The 8,884-nt window shown below is 40.1% G+C and overlaps 1 long non-coding RNA gene across 1 annotated transcript; it reads right to left on the bottom strand.

The window, feature by feature from the left end:
* Nucleotides 1–5,526: 5,526 nt before the first annotated feature.
* LOC147796723 (uncharacterized) lies at nt 5,527–7,346 on the bottom strand. Its single transcript, XR_015427861.1, has 3 exons — nt 6,999–7,346; nt 6,158–6,342; nt 5,527–5,706 (listed from the first exon to the last, which is right to left on the bottom strand). It is a non-coding gene; the product is annotated as an uncharacterized LOC147796723 (long non-coding RNA).
* Between the last annotated feature and the right edge of the window lie 1,538 nt (nt 7,347–8,884).

Below are 8,884 nucleotides of genomic sequence, written 5' to 3'. Positions count from 1 at the left end.
TCACAACAAGGCATCGATGACTACTGACATCAATATATGCAACCCATCTCGCTTTCAGTGGTTTAAAAGTGTGATACTAAACTTATGTAGATTGTAGCTTGGGTACTTCCCTTGGCCTGTGGACAGAAACTTGCATTTCCAAATGGAGAAACACTCTTATGAATTAAAGACTCCACTCAGAAGCAGGTACAACCTTCCCCTAGTTTCATGTCTTATATTCAAGAATGTTAAGTGAAATGGAGGGGATGTGTTTGGCATTTTGATGAGTTCCAGATATATTGTATTGGTGGTAAATATAAACACCCAAATAGTTTGGAATATTTATTAGCTAATTATTATTATATTCATTATCAGACAAGTCGGAGATACTAAAGATTCTTTGTCATTTCTTACAGTTTGTTATGAGGAACATCTCTTTCCACAGTTGTAAAAGACATTGGTATTCTAATCTGAAATAAAATCCACGCAACACGACTGGAACGCAATAAATAATTAGACAAAACGTAGTGAAACTGCAAAGATCCAATCACATTTTTACGTCTAAAAACTAACTGGAAATTTCAGTAATTTCAGTAATTCATGTATTGCTGTATACGAATCTCTAATGACGAGATGTGGCGTATATTCCACCAAAGCCATGCAACTGTAGATTTTCTCTGAGTGTAATGGGCTTTGGTCTAATTTGGACTCTGATTGAGATACACGAGAAGATCGGTTGTCCTCATTTTCCATTCCCAAAAGGCATAAAGGTTTCAGGATATTACTTCGCATAGAGCTCCCGAGGTGAGACATCTTCTGTGAGGGTATAAAAATACTCCCATTATCCAGACAGATTTCAAGTATCTCTTGCAGTCAGCATAAACCCACGCAGCAGCAATTCCCAAGCTGGTCACTGTATCCATTATAGATGAAGTATGGAACATCTTCTTTCATCTCTGTACTCTGATGAACCTGTATTCAAATCTAAGAAGCTCTGCCGGCTGGCCTCCCGAGGGATTTGCCAAAGATCTTCAGCTGCAGGGAAGCCAGCCAACACTTTGTGTAAGAGATCCAGTACGAAATGGACATTTCCATTGTGTTATTCATCAGTGATTCGCTGCTGGGGGAAAAATACTCCCCAGAAGCTTTTTGTTGAGGTGATGGAGACAAAAATAAACACTTTGAGAGCAAGTAGACTTGGGAGTTGTTGAAGCTACAGGCTGAATGCTGCCAACATGCATGGAGTATTTGAACAGTGTTAAGCGAATGGGTTTCAAATTGTATATGTGCTATTTTATAGTTACTTGTGAAGTTTCTGCTCAAATTTAATGAAATTTGGTTGAAACGTATAGTCTGGCAGCAACTTTTTTGTCAAACTATAAAGAGTTTTTAAGGAGTTCACATTTGGTTCCTTTGCAGCAGTCGTAATGTGTGTAAGAAAAATGTGATTTGTTATGTTACACGTCAGTTCCTTGGAGGGGAATGCCATCTTGTTGACAGCACACTTGAGCCCCATTTTCTGCGAATGCCATTACACAAATTGACTGCCAGTACGCGTGGCTCTCACTTCAATATGCTCAGACGTGATGAGACATCTTGATGGATCATACAGGTCTTCAATTGGAGGCAAAGTTGCAGAAGAAATGAGTTCAAGTCACCCAGAGATGCATCCATTTTGCCCCACTATGTCACCAAGGAATAGGCCCTCATCATCAGGGTATTGTATTGCCTTCAGAATAAGAAATGGCCACTGTGAAACGTCGCACCGTGTTTTGTGCAATCCCGCTAAAATGACCGTAGGCGTCATGATGTCAGATGGAGCACACTGGCGGTACAGAAATAGGAGAAGTTTGTCCTTCCTCTTCAGTTGATTGAAGAGAAAGAAAGAAAAACCTGGGAGCGCAGACAGCGTCATTGAAACGATGGAGTCTCATTTCTTCAACTAAAAAATTCAGTCTGTTTGGAAGAAAAGTCCTCGGTGCAATTAAACCCCAATGGCTATGCGTGCGGCCTAAGCACCGGTCAGTATTTCGGTCATTCCCAGTATGAAACTGTACCGAATATTCACCTCACCTCTGGGCGAGTAAATAATTAATCCATTTAGGTTTATATCGTATCACCTTGCATTTAGGGTAAGAGATGGCAACATTCCAACATGTAGTTTTAAAACAACACCGGCGAAGGCTGGGCAATACACTCAGATCCAACTTGAATGATGCCTTGTAGATGCCACAGCCGTTTAAAACTCAGTCCTTCAAAGTGTTAGGTTATCCCGAAATTTTGGACATTTTCGCCAACACTTCAAATTTGTTATGCCTTTTATATCCGAATCGAATTATAAAGTTCCTGCTCAAGTTTCAGTAACTTCAATATGTAACCGTCACTGCACAGTACTCACAGACTCACTTATGATCAACGGACGTCGACAGTAGAAGTATTCAAGGATCGAAAGTTTTTGGGGTTGGGGCTTGCCACCGAACTTTAATGAGGCGAACAAAGCATATCCCTTGAAAATTCAACTTTGAATTCGTAAAATAAAACATTAATGGCAGACACATACAGACAGTCACGAGATTCTTACAGTGCTTGATCTTTGGCGTGCAGTTGATCCGACGTTATACAGTTTCCTTTCTAATAACTATTTCCGCAGACTTTCTCTATGGAAGATGAGTGATGACGAATTCGCCAAAGGCGTCATCAAAACAATCACCACGTTCCCGCCACATGAGCAATTCAATTAAGTCTAATACCACGTGACATCTTAGGGCCTATATGCTCTCGCTAAGAAGTCTTACAGATTTCACTTGTTTGCTTCACACTCAGAGATCCAGTTTCTTCAAATTAAACTGGAGGCTGAAAGCTTTTCCCAATTGATTTTTCCAAAACACATTAATGGATTGCCAGGTTTCGTCTTTTCTAAACCCTGAATACAGGTATTTATAAAGGCGCAACACCCAGGGGTTCCTCTTCAAGATCTTAAAGAGCATGTTACTTGTTTGACATTTGAGCAGAGTGGATATACTTCAATTTGTAAAAATCAGTTGAATCTGTCTTCTAATGTTACACCGCAAGGTAAAAATATGCTGGGACAGCCAGATAACCCCGGAAAGATATCTTCTCAGCGAGGTTTCTTCAACGAGATCTGTAACAGAAATTTAAGAATGAAATCACGCTCCAAGTTGACTTAATGCGTGAAAAACAAAATCATATTTTTATATTTCTTTGGAAATGTTTGTCCGGTGGCTTTTCACGAGATATTCATAAACACGAAGTACTTCGTATGTAGATGTTCACCAGCACTTCTAATCGAAAGGCTTTCTTGAATTTGTATTTTTGGTTGGAGATGTGGTCAGAGTTTCATCTGCAGCTCTGCACGCTATTCAGATGAAAACACTTTACTGAAGGTGTTTTGCAATGCAACAGTTCGTCACTGCTTTGACAAACATGGTTTTGTGGCGCCACCTATTTGTTGTCATGAAAATGGAATGTATTTTAGAATTTTTAGGGTAATTGAAGCACCATGGAGACGATTGAAGTGAATGAACGGTTTCTTTTACATAGATGTAAATAAAAAGAGTGATCAAGCAGTCGCAGTAGGGTTGACATCATCAACGAGTAGGAACACGTCTTCTTGCAAAGGCAGGATGTAAACCCACTGCAGTGTCAACTTGACGTTGGAGTAGTTGAGACGGAATGAAATTAATCTGTGACCGTAGCTTATAATTTTCAGTTTTCCATTTCCTTTAATAGTTTCTTGAACATCCAGGTTAAAGTAAGTAGGGCCTACTTTTTGTTGGAATGGGAGTAGGACTGGGCGTCATGTTTCCTCGCGTGTTTTCCATGTAACTTGGAGCCTTGTTTTGCACATGACACGAAAAGGTTGAACAGTCGTACGGAATTTTGTATTCAAATCTTTCATGAAAGCTGTTCGAGTACTGGGCTAATTTCCGCTTCACGTAATTTACAAAGTAACTTAGGCATGAAATTGCTTGTTATGAAGATTTGAGATGTATACGAATTCCCTTTGGTCACCTACAACGTAGGAACATGCATTCTGTTTACGTTTCTTTCACTTCGTAGCCTCAGAAACATGAGTTGCAAACTCTGCTTCTGATCTGTACCGGCACTCCAGCCTAATTTCAGACAAGATGCTAGAGGCAACGTATCCGTCTTCGACACACAAGCTGCCTGACTCGACCTACGTGGTTTGTAATATCGGTAGTGAATTCATTCTGGACATGAGAAAAGGGGAAAAAGTTGTGATTGAATGTGACCTGGAGGGTCCGTTTTCTGAAATGTCAAGCAAGGTAAAGTGCCTTTTCCCTCTTCCTGTCTCTTAGTTACTCGGTGGATTCACTCAGCTGCCGAGCTGGTTTCTTACAGTTTGCATAATGTACGCGTAGAGCATTCTGGTGCTGGCATGACCGGTGTTTTGTCTTTAAGTTGAGTTCAAGTTTGCATCTTTCGATTTATATCCGTCATTTTAGCCACGTGACCTGCTGAATCGGCGTAAAGTTGGGTGCTCTCAAGGGCGTTTTAGTGTAAACAATTTATGTTTGAACTTCCCATCTGTTAAAATACTTCTAAAAATCGCCTTTGAAACACATAGGTAAAATAATCTTCAGTAACTGCTTTTGATGATAAGTAAGTATGATGTTGTAGAGTATTAAGCTGGAAGCAACGATTCCTGTGGACAGTTGTGAAATTATTCCAAGTTCTATCATCCCGAGACTTGTTAATCAGCTCTTGCTTCGTACATGCAGTTTGGCTATGCATAGTTGCTGGTATGGTATCAATCATGATTTAGTCGCCAGACAATTTACGCTCGAATTCCATGTAGTTCAGTTCGAACCTTGGCGTGCTGACAGATTCTGCCAAGCGTTTCTCCTCATCCTTTTGAGTGGCTCAGCTGTGCACTGTTTATGGCGTCATATTATGAAACGGCCCACTTGGGTTGAATGTGGGTCTTGATGTTGATATCAGCTGTCGTCCGTTAGCTTCAAAGGGAATAACTCAATTTACTGGTCATCAGAGAAATCCAAAGGAATGGATTCAGAATGACGTAGGCAACCATACATGTTATAGACCATTTCCACGTGCTGTATCGATGTAAATTCTTTTTATTTAGGCAATCACAGCCCAGAGGCGGCTAAGAAATAAACTTCAGTCAGAAAAAAATCATATCTCCTTTAAACTTGCAATAAATTCTATTACATCAGGCAGACGATTATACATGCATATTCCTGCTATTCTTTTGCACCACTCTGATCCAAAAATTAACACAAGCATACTGGTACTGGCTAAACGGTGATCGCAATTATTTAACCAAAACGGTGTGTACTCCAATGCAACTTGCTGGGTGAATGCAAAAAAACTTTAGCAAGGAAACACTCAGCGCTCTTTAACTGTGATTGTTATTCCGAAGATGTAGTCTTAGACCGACCTCTTTCACCATCCACGTGAAAACAACTGCACTTTTCACAAAGTTCCCTTGTGGATACAGAGGAGAAGACGCTTATGCAAACACATTACTCTATGCACTTCTCTTCTACCATGACAGTTTCACTGTACTTCCCTGAGGTCAGCCTCCGACCGAACGTCCTGCCGTCCATCACCCGATCATGCGGCAGGGGTTAAGATTCTTGGCCACCTCTCGCTGTCATTTATGCGAAGAGAATTCCGCAAAGACTGTTTGAAAAGCAAAGCGTTTTGCCTCCTGACGTGTTTCTTGTTAGATAAAAAGAAATACCAGAGTCAGAGGCTTTGCGAAGACGGGAGACATATTTTAACGAATACAGAAGAATTTCGAAACAAAATTTATGGTAATTGAAAGTAAGAGGCATTGATATATTGATTTTAAAGCCTTGTGATGGATGTTTAAGTATAGCGATTACGTGATTTTTTATCAAGATGAAGTAAAACTTTTGCAGGTGCTTTGTGCGGTGGAGTGTGAATGTGATTTTCGATATAAACTCACAGCTCAATTCACTTAACAGAAATCATATATCTGATGGTTTCACAGTGCTTTTATGCTCTCTGTCATTGGGCAGCAAAACTCAACTGAATACCTGTCTAGAGTTGAGCTCATAAATCTCACATTCATCTTGACATTTACCTAAGCTCTCAAAGGCAACGTCCTCACCAAAATCTCTAATGTAATGAAAAAGTGCAAAAATACCTCAATTTGGACGATTTCCATGGCAACTAGTCGGAGATGTACGGCTGAAGCCCTGTCGTATAGTAATCGCGAATAATTCTGCAGACCCGAAGGTCATTTTGTACGTAAGAGACTTTTGCGGATACCTTTTTTCTGACGGGAGGCTATCAAGTCCCTGAAAGCGTCAGTTGCGTGTCAGTACCTGTCTGGAGAAAATACCGAAACCCTTCAGGTTAATAATTTGATCTTTTCTCTCTTCCTAATAATGAGCGCCTTGATACGAGTTATTTTGTCGTATATTGCATGGATAAAATGAAGGATAGTCTGTGGCTATGTGCACTTGGTGTAGAGTTCAGTGGCGTTTTGAGAACGGTGCATTTTATGTGAATTAGCGCATTGTTTCCAGGTTGGGTTTGAAATCATTTCTTATTTCTCTGTCTGGTTGCAATATAAGACAAACATACTGCTGGCATGTAAGAAAAGCCCCTCGCAATTTAGTTTTAATTTATATTTCGGTTATTATCTCCGTTGTCATTCAGTCAGTTTTTCCCTTATTTGCCTTCCTTCGTAATTCTGCCATCCGACATTTCACTTTTTTTTTCAAAAGGCAGTGCCCTTAACCCCCTTCCTACAAATACAAACACGATTCGGCTTAGCGCATAATTATTTGCTATAGCAAAGCAACCAATTCAAAACCAAATTCTATAATTTTGATAGAAAGAGATGATGGTATTACAATTACGCAGTTCTCTCAATGGTGAGCTTCCATATCTCAAGAGGATTATAACCATCCGGCATATTGCACTGCGAGAAACAATATTTCAATGTCATCACAACTACGTGTATTTTTTATCGAACTCACCTAATGGAGTTGGAAATGCACACGCGTTTTTCCCTTTTGTGGTCTCAGCCACGACCAATTAGGTTCGTGTGTGAGAATCGGCGTCGAGTTACTCCCCTACGTGTTCACCTGCCGATACCCAATCTAACAATTATAAGCTATTGCAAACTCGACAAGGGAAAAGACAAATTACCTGTTGGAGCGATCGCGCTTACTGCATTGCATGCCTTGTCATTCTGTCCATGTTTGCTAACTCTCCCGTGTTTCCATCCAAGGCCTCGCTAGCAGCGGACAGACTATAAGGGAAATGGGTTCGTCTCTTACAAAAATACAAATCCTCGTCTCAGTGTTGTGTATTAACAATCACAAAGTTCCATATGCCGGATATTTACTCGTTTGAGAACAGATGTGGCGCCGGCAAACTCTAACCGTCTTAATGCCGAGAGATAAGAAAGTGGTTGTAATATAATCTGACAGGATTTTTAACGGTGAACGGGTTTCAGTCGTGCCTTACGGGAAAAAAATATCTTTTCCAATTGGATTTTGACAGCGAAAGGAATGATCGGGAAGCTAGCACGTTGCTGAGACGATAGTGATCGTCAACTCCTCGTGACACCTGTCTGTCGAAGACAATGACTTGAAGCAATTTGCGACAGCACATGAATATCTTTGAGCTCTGTGCATAATGGCCCTAAGTATTATGTCCTTTGCTACATGCTCTTTTTTATCCTTCAAGGGACCCCATACACATTACTGGCAATATCTTTATGTGAATGGAGGAAACTTCAATTTAGCATTAAATCGGAACTATCTGCCATGGTGTAATATTGAAATATTTTCTGAATTTCTGGATGTCATGATTAATATCGGAACATGTAGCAAAAAGAATGCGCTGTCTATTGCTGTTCGTGCAGTGTTAACACAAAGCCCATTTCCCCTTGTCCCCCCGAATTTAATCAAGTAAATAAGAAAGCAGCACCTTCCCAAAGATTTTCCTGTCATCGCAAATAGATGAGTTGGCAGTGGTTTTCATTTTCTTTTTTCTTCTGGCATGTTAATTCCTTTCAAATTGTACGGCCAACGTGAAGAGCTGACGGACAATGGAAGCTTCAAATGGTACGAGTAGAGGAAGATAACCATACAATAGATGCAAACATGGATGAATAATGTCTCAACTGCCCAAAGCTGAATGCTTACAAAATAATTTCATTTGTGTCAGTCCAAAGCACTACTGAATTTTCTGTAGTGCAATTCTAAACGACAGGTGTAACCTTCGTTTCACTTGCAACCTGCTGAGGCGCCATTTCTTAGTGTATCAGGCAAAGCTGTGAGGAAATGTCGTTCAAAATAACTTCAGACATCCAAAATAGGCATCTCATGCACATCTATCTTAGTGTCACTGTAAACTGGCTGCGTTCGCAGTGAGTCCAACCATATTCGTGTACTCTTAACAAAGGGAACTTTTGCACGGTTAAGATAATTATGAACTAAGTATTATAATAGATTATTGCTGTAATTTTATGAATAAATCCTGGGTCAACGCGCGCATGATTTCGAAGAAATGACGTATTGAATGATTTCTACATCATGAGCTTCAATGACGTGTTATAATGAATTTGAATCTTCTGGTTTGTTACAAATGGTAGTCTGCCAAGTGGAATAACTTTTCGGTCATACACGCGCTTTGAGAAAGCCTTACAATTGAGGTTTAGTGTAGATCACATAGACATTTGTTGGATTTAGCATGTAGATTGAGTGACGTTGAGTCAGGCTAATTATTCTTTGGCGGTGAAACACAGACTGAACCAGTAAGGACAATTTAACTAACTTACTACTTCAGCGGCATACGACAGCTCATCGATTTAAATGACTGCCACAGAAACAAATGACTGGTGAAATAAATGTCT

This window comes from Acanthaster planci, linkage group LG15 (assembly GCF_054643075.1).
Source record: "Acanthaster planci isolate LZ-2023a linkage group LG15, COTS_SCS, whole genome shotgun sequence".
NCBI lineage: Eukaryota > Metazoa > Echinodermata > Asteroidea > Valvatida > Acanthasteridae > Acanthaster > Acanthaster planci.
This window is presented reverse-complemented; position numbering and strand designations above follow the sequence as displayed.